The sequence below is a fragment of the Gigantopelta aegis genome, unplaced genomic scaffold (assembly GCF_016097555.1).
Source record: "Gigantopelta aegis isolate Gae_Host unplaced genomic scaffold, Gae_host_genome ctg5538_pilon_pilon, whole genome shotgun sequence".
Lineage (NCBI taxonomy): Eukaryota > Metazoa > Mollusca > Gastropoda > Neomphalida > Peltospiridae > Gigantopelta > Gigantopelta aegis.
In genome coordinates, this window is record NW_024534475.1 from 1 (window position 1) to 6893 (window position 6893).

Here is a 6893-nt window from a genome sequence, read left to right on the forward strand (position 1 = left end):
TCAAGGTTTCTTCTCAGTGTTTTTAAATAAACCCCATTTTACCAATACCTATAAATGCCAAACTTAAAAATTTTTAAATTCTTATAATATTATTAAAACAATTTTAAATTTACCTTTAATCTTTATAAATTTTAGGGTTTTTTCCCAATTTTCTATTTATTTTTAGTAAAAATAATTTTAAAAAAATTTACAAGCCTTTTTATGGTTAAATTAACCATGTTTTTTAAAAAGGAAGGTATTATTCCTATACAAAACAAAAAGTCCCCCAGAATTACTATGTCCAAAAAAATCCCCTTTTCCTAAAAATTACACCATAGTATCTTGCATCAATGGTTACTATTTTGTTTTTGTCCTTATACATACCTTACAATTCCCTTAATTTTTGAAATGATATCCATATAAAACTAATCTGTTTATAATAATAGGCAACAGAAAACCAAAATGTATACCAAGTTTTCGTCAAATTTGGAGCAATTAAACCTCATTTCAACAGGAGCTTTCTCATATTATACACCAGCACCATATAAAGAGAATCAGGATACATGGCAAACAAAGGGGGGGGAAATCCATCTTCCCCATTTTTTTGATTCTATGAAATGGGAGTTGATCATCTCTCAATGCTATTCAAATGAAAACAGTATTGTCTCCAAAAGAGAAGAGAAACTAAGGTACTAATCCATCTGTTCATTCCATTCCATTTCATCCATTTATTTATATTTTCAGGCATGCACAAGAGGTAAGAGTAATGTATGGAAAAAAAAACTAACATGGCACTGAACTTTGTCAGCAGTTAGCTATTGTGTAAAGAGATTTTAGCAAACGAAACATGATCTAGACAGTAACCATAGCAACCAAATAAAAATGCTTAGTTTATCACCATTTGTTGTTTTAAATAGACGAGAAACAATTAACTGAGAAATATAAACAATTTTAGAAGATGATGATTCTTCTGATAGTGACGACTCCCCTCAAGTTATCAATCTCGTTGGTCAAAAGGAAAGAAAAGATCAAGTTTGAAATTGAAGCAGAAACAAGATGAAACAGATGTAGCATTACCTCTAAGTAACAAAAAGACCATACCCCCAAGCATCACCATACCAACAGAGGAACCTATTCTACGTTCAAACTCTCTCCTCACCAACAAGGTGAATACTCACCAGCTTGTAAAGAAATTCTTGAATAGTTTTAATGATCTTCGCGTCTCGGACACTCCTGGGCCTCAAGTCCCCCCAGCGGAGGGGGAAACCCTCGGGGGCCTTCCTTAGAGAAGGGGGGACAGAACAGTATCTTCATATGGAGGTTTTCACTTCAAAACCAATGGCAAGCAGACACTCTTCTCGTTCTGTAACTGGCGCACATCTAAAAGAATCTTTAAATTTTCTAGAAAGTCATTTGATGCAGCAACTAATCATCAGGACCAATGAAGGGGGAGGATAAAGAACACCCCTCTATTTACAAATTTAATGAACCTAACTCATACAGTGAAAATGTATTTGATTTCTCTTCCTGTAAATCACCTACTGATGACAGTGGACGAGAAGGGGATGATGATCAAAGTGAAGTGGAAGAACAATTAAGTAATATAATACCAGCCATTGAAGATGACATACCCACCTCATCAGATCCACTTTCTATAACCCCCTCAACATTGGAGTCAATCTAATACTCCAACCAAAGGCTCTATATGTAGCCAGTATAGAAGGATAGAGACTACCTCACCAACTAGAGCAATACTACCTTATAATGGAAAATGGAATGTATTTGGTTTTTACAACATTTTTTACAACCTAACCAATATTTAATAATGTTTTGTTTTTATTATTCACTTGTTTTATATTTTTTGTATTAAAAGTTGTTGTTATATGGCACTATTCTACTTGTTGTTTTGTATATTTGTATAAAAGTTTTTTGTTATATGGCACTATTCTACTTGTTGTTTTGTATACTTAATCATGTCCTCTCTCAAAGTCCAAATTGAATAAATAATACAATAAATATTAAGATATAATTAAAACACAAGACAATTATTATGACATAAAACATTACTATATACTACCCAAGGAACCACAAACCCTTAATTTAAACTTCTGTCTGTTTTTTATAGCTATTTTAAACTGGCTCAGAGATGTCTGAAATGTATTTGTTCATTTCTTCTTCAAATTGGGAAGAGAGATTTCCGTCCGAACATTCCATTTCCTTGCTATCATCTTTAGGCATCGTGTACATTATGAGGCTCCTCGTCGAGGTACGTACCATGTTTTCCTAAATCACACGATTAACTTCACGAGTCATATTAATTTCTGTCTCAACTGAATTATCATTAAGACCGGTGTTAGTAGGATCAAGTCTGTTTCTTCTACACTTTCTCAACATCTTTGTTCCATGTGGACATGGTTTTACCACAACACTGACGTTCGACAGTATAGTTTCTCTGGAATGGGATCATCCAATATTTCAAGATCTCTTTTAGGGAACCCCATCCAACTAACCAGCGTCCAAGAACAGCAGTAAACCTAAAGAAATATATTATGACTGAAGATTCAATGTTTTACTTACCATCACTGGAAAGATAATACTGATTTGAGACACAACTTTAAAGATTTTACAAAGAAGACACAACATTACAACTGAATAAGTGTGAACGAGAATGAAGACGACGATAGGAATATGTCGGACATATTCTTCATCAGCTTATATTTTGTTTGGCATAAAGATAATCAATATGCGATCGACAAACTACAGAGAGAAAGAGTGTGTGTGTCGGTCAAGACAGCATCCAATAAGACAAACCATTACCTGAATTCCAGAGAGAGAGGCCACTCCAATAAAGAGAAATAATCCATATAATACAGCTAGCGGTATGAGCTAATGATGACAACTATAATATAATTTAAATTGTAATAGAACATATCTTACCTGTAATACTTGATACATTAAAATGGACAATCCCAGTAATATTGACAATACATAATAATGTCACTCTTTGTTCTTTTACTCCCAAAATTTTTGGTCTCTCTCCAGGAGCAGCACAGGTGAATATAGATATAAACTCTGTACATGTGCAATAGAGCACGACAGTAGCAACCCAACAACCCACGGGAGACCCAAAAGAGAAAACACTCCAATAAGACAAGCTACTATCAACAAATCAAGATGATAACCAGGTCCTTTCTATAATAATAGTTAATAAAACAAATATATATTACAAATGTTACCTTTAATTTGTTATCTTTTCTGTTGACAACAAGAGCAGTAATTTGTTGGTCCATAAAACAACAAGCTAGTTGCTAACAAAGCTGGTATTACTGCAGCAATGGGTGCCCAAAGAGGTAAATTATTGCCCATGGTTTAAGCAGAAAGGATCTACGGACAGTGTCATTATTATATAAATCACCCTCTCCTAGTATATCGGGACTGTAGTGTAGGGACATCTTTAACATGTGCAAAGTAATTGACAGCAATCCATATAATGACAGATATCATCACAGCAAAATCACTGATAATTTTACGAACCTACAATTATTAAAGTAATAAAGCAATAATTAATAGGGGGTATTGTGACTACTTACCATGTTGGAAAAAAAGGTGTGTCTTTGAAACTTCTTCAAATAATAAGCGACTGCAAAAGTCCCAAAAATAAGATATTGAAAAAAAGAAAACATGGGGTTTAATGACACCTGGACAATCTGGCCCCACCCACCTACTAGATTGTTCTCATTACAAGATTCTAAAAGACAGAGTCAGTATATTTGTCCCAATAGGATCCTAAATTAGTAGCATTAATAAAAGAGGAGGTAGTGTCGTTATAGAAAAAAATACTATCATATTCATAGCAGTTCACATTTTCTACTCCAGAACGGGAAAAAATAATATCCACTGTATGGATTGACTAAATGAGTCTTCCAAATTTTTTCAATCGCTTCATAGATGAAAATAAAGGAGATAAGAGCCGAGAAGATTCTACAGTAAATCTTGTAAAAATACGAACAATAACGCTAACATTAAATACTACTAATAAAACAATGAAGAAAGCTGTCCAAAGACCGATCCATAAACGAAACTCGAGATAAGTATGTTTTTGGTTGGTACTGAATTGATAGAGTATGTCTTCACATATAATGTAGGTCCTGTACCACCGAGGACAACCAGAGGTTGTCCTGCTGTGAGTGAATAAACAAAGTTGCCCGATAGCAACAGACAGGATCATTTCAACAGCTCCCTAAATATAATAGAGAATAATTATATTTTTTTTATTGCATCCATTTCATTTCTATGTATCTATTTTCCTACCATATAGCCACCAGTCTTCTCTGATAGTACTTGACCAATGTAATAGCAGGAGCTATATTAGCAAAATAGATAAAAACAATGAGGGGCTATTGTCGTTAGCAAAGCTAATATACTACAACGATTTTGTAGAGGTATCCAGAAGGCTCCCTAAAATCAGTGACATAATGACGATAACGACGTTTTTATATCACCAATGAGACTCTCAAAGGTAGTTAGTACATTCAACAGATGGAGGCATCTCAATTTCTTTATCCCCAGCATCCTTAGCATGGACACGCCTCTCAGCTTGAGAGGGGACTTGAGGAGGAGGTTCTAACGGATATCGAGGATCATTCTCCAGGAGGTAAGACAGTAACCTGGAGATAGTTATTTTCATAATAATATCACAAGAGATATCTTACCTATCAAGAAATTCATCGACACCTGCTAATAAATCCTCACGATTTCTTGCTTTGTAAGCTACACTTCATGAAATACCTATTACATTACATAACAACAATGTTATTATAATAATTAGAGGGGTTACCTCATCTGCATAAGGAGAGCTATAGCTCGTCCAATTTCATGATAACTTCTTGATTACCTTTGGTCCCCGCAAAATAAATAAAAATCGAGTTGGTACAGGAACTTCTGTAAATCTCCAATAATTGAGACTTAGAGAGTCGGACAAAAAGCTATATGGAATGTTCAGAAAATCTACTTCTCCAACTAAAACATTTGATGCTTCAGATCCAGGTGGGAGCTTCTTTCATAAAATGTTGATCAAACTAGTAAAGTCAGTAAAGTCAGTAAACTACAGTAATCTTTCTCCTTTGCAGGTGGATCGTCTCCAGTAGTATGGTGCTGAACGCTATTATCACTTTACAATTGACATTTTTTTTCTTTCCATTGGATTCCAGTATGATCATCACTAGTTTGACGGTGCTAACCAACATCAATATACTATTTTGTGATTGATTATTATTACGATCACCGTTCTCCATCTTTTAGACTGATACCCATGATAACCATATCTCCAAAATTCAGAATACTAGGAAACATCTTTTTTGTCTGAATCTTTTGTACAATGATGACGATGTCGCTGTAGAGTGCTGCACGTACTTTGTCTCTATTTTCTTCTTCAAGTTGTCTGGTGACACCAAATGATCAAGTACAGTATCTATTGGGACCCAATCTCAATGCTAAGTTGTGACTAGTATAACATACCTGATATCATTTCCAAGTTATTATTACAACTATATCTAATAGTACTGTTCCTTTTAACATGCAGTTACGGTAAATCAAATAAACTATGAAGTGAGAGAGTAGCTACATGAGTTTGGCTCCATTTTTTTCCCTCCTCCTTCTTCGATGTCTTTCCTCAAACTTGACCCAACGAGCTGTTTCTTTCCATTCCAGACTGGCAAACAAAGAGATAAAAACATTACCATAAATATCTCTCTTACTTCTCTCCATGTTCACCTGTAACATAATTCTTCTAATTCAGTGAAGACATGATAGAAAGTTTCTTTCTCCATCTTGCACGATTCCCCTAATATGAACTTGACTCGATCCACAAGGATCACTAGGAGTTTGCGAGAGGAACACCATATAGAGATGGTACCTCTACAGATAATAATAAACATATGATGTATACACAACATATGGATATATATTATTTATACAAAACAAATATTATTCATAAAAATAACAATAATATATATATATATATATATATATTACTACTATCGTCAATCTTGTTGATTTTACCTAATGATCACTTCCTCCATCAAAGGTGTGATTTCCTGAAGAGTGTTCTTGCTGGACATTAATGTTTTTTCCTACGTCGTCGATGATGATGATGTTTTTACGTTGTCGTGGGACAACATATGGTATATGCACAGCAACATAGACATTTCATGACCTACATTCCAGTACAATGGGGGAGTGAAGGATATATATGATATATATCATTTAATGTAAGTTAAATGTATTAATTCTATATCCCTGTTTTCCTTCACAACAAAGAACATTAGGATTAATCATCACATGACAAAATTACTAAGTTCTAAGCACAATTCACTTATATGGTAAAGTATGAAATATGTCATGTAACATTAAAATGCTGACAGAACAAACAACTATACAATATTACATTGTTGGCAATGATAAGTAAACTTTTTATACTGTTGGTAATATTAGCCTAAACTCCAGGCAACGGTAGCTAAAGAATGCATTTTAAATTATACAGCTGGCAGATGAGCCCCATTCAGTCACAAGGTATAACAAAGAGAAGGTAATGGTATTAAACAAACGACTAAACTAGTCTATCAGTAAGTCACAAGGTATCAACATAGGACCAGTATTGTTAACATACATTCATATAAAGACTCAGACAGTCCACAAAAGTAGGATGAACAACGTGTTTGATATGTTTAACAGGTATCTCATTAAGGAAGTCCTACTGTTTGACCACCACTCATTTATTGGTATACTTTAAGTAAAGAAAGAAATGATCTACACTATTTAATAGATCTTGCAACTAAATAAACATATTAAATCTAGAGCCGCAACTGTTCAGGAAATTAGTAAAGTCCTATATAAGTGACAATGACATTCCATAT

At 34.0% G+C, this 6893-nt stretch overlaps 1 pseudogene; it reads right to left on the minus strand.

Moving 5' to 3' along the window:
- Positions 1–2556: 2556 nt before the first annotated feature.
- On the minus strand, positions 2557–6098 carry LOC121366395 (annotated as a pseudogene).
- Positions 6099–6893: the final 795 nt, after the last annotated feature.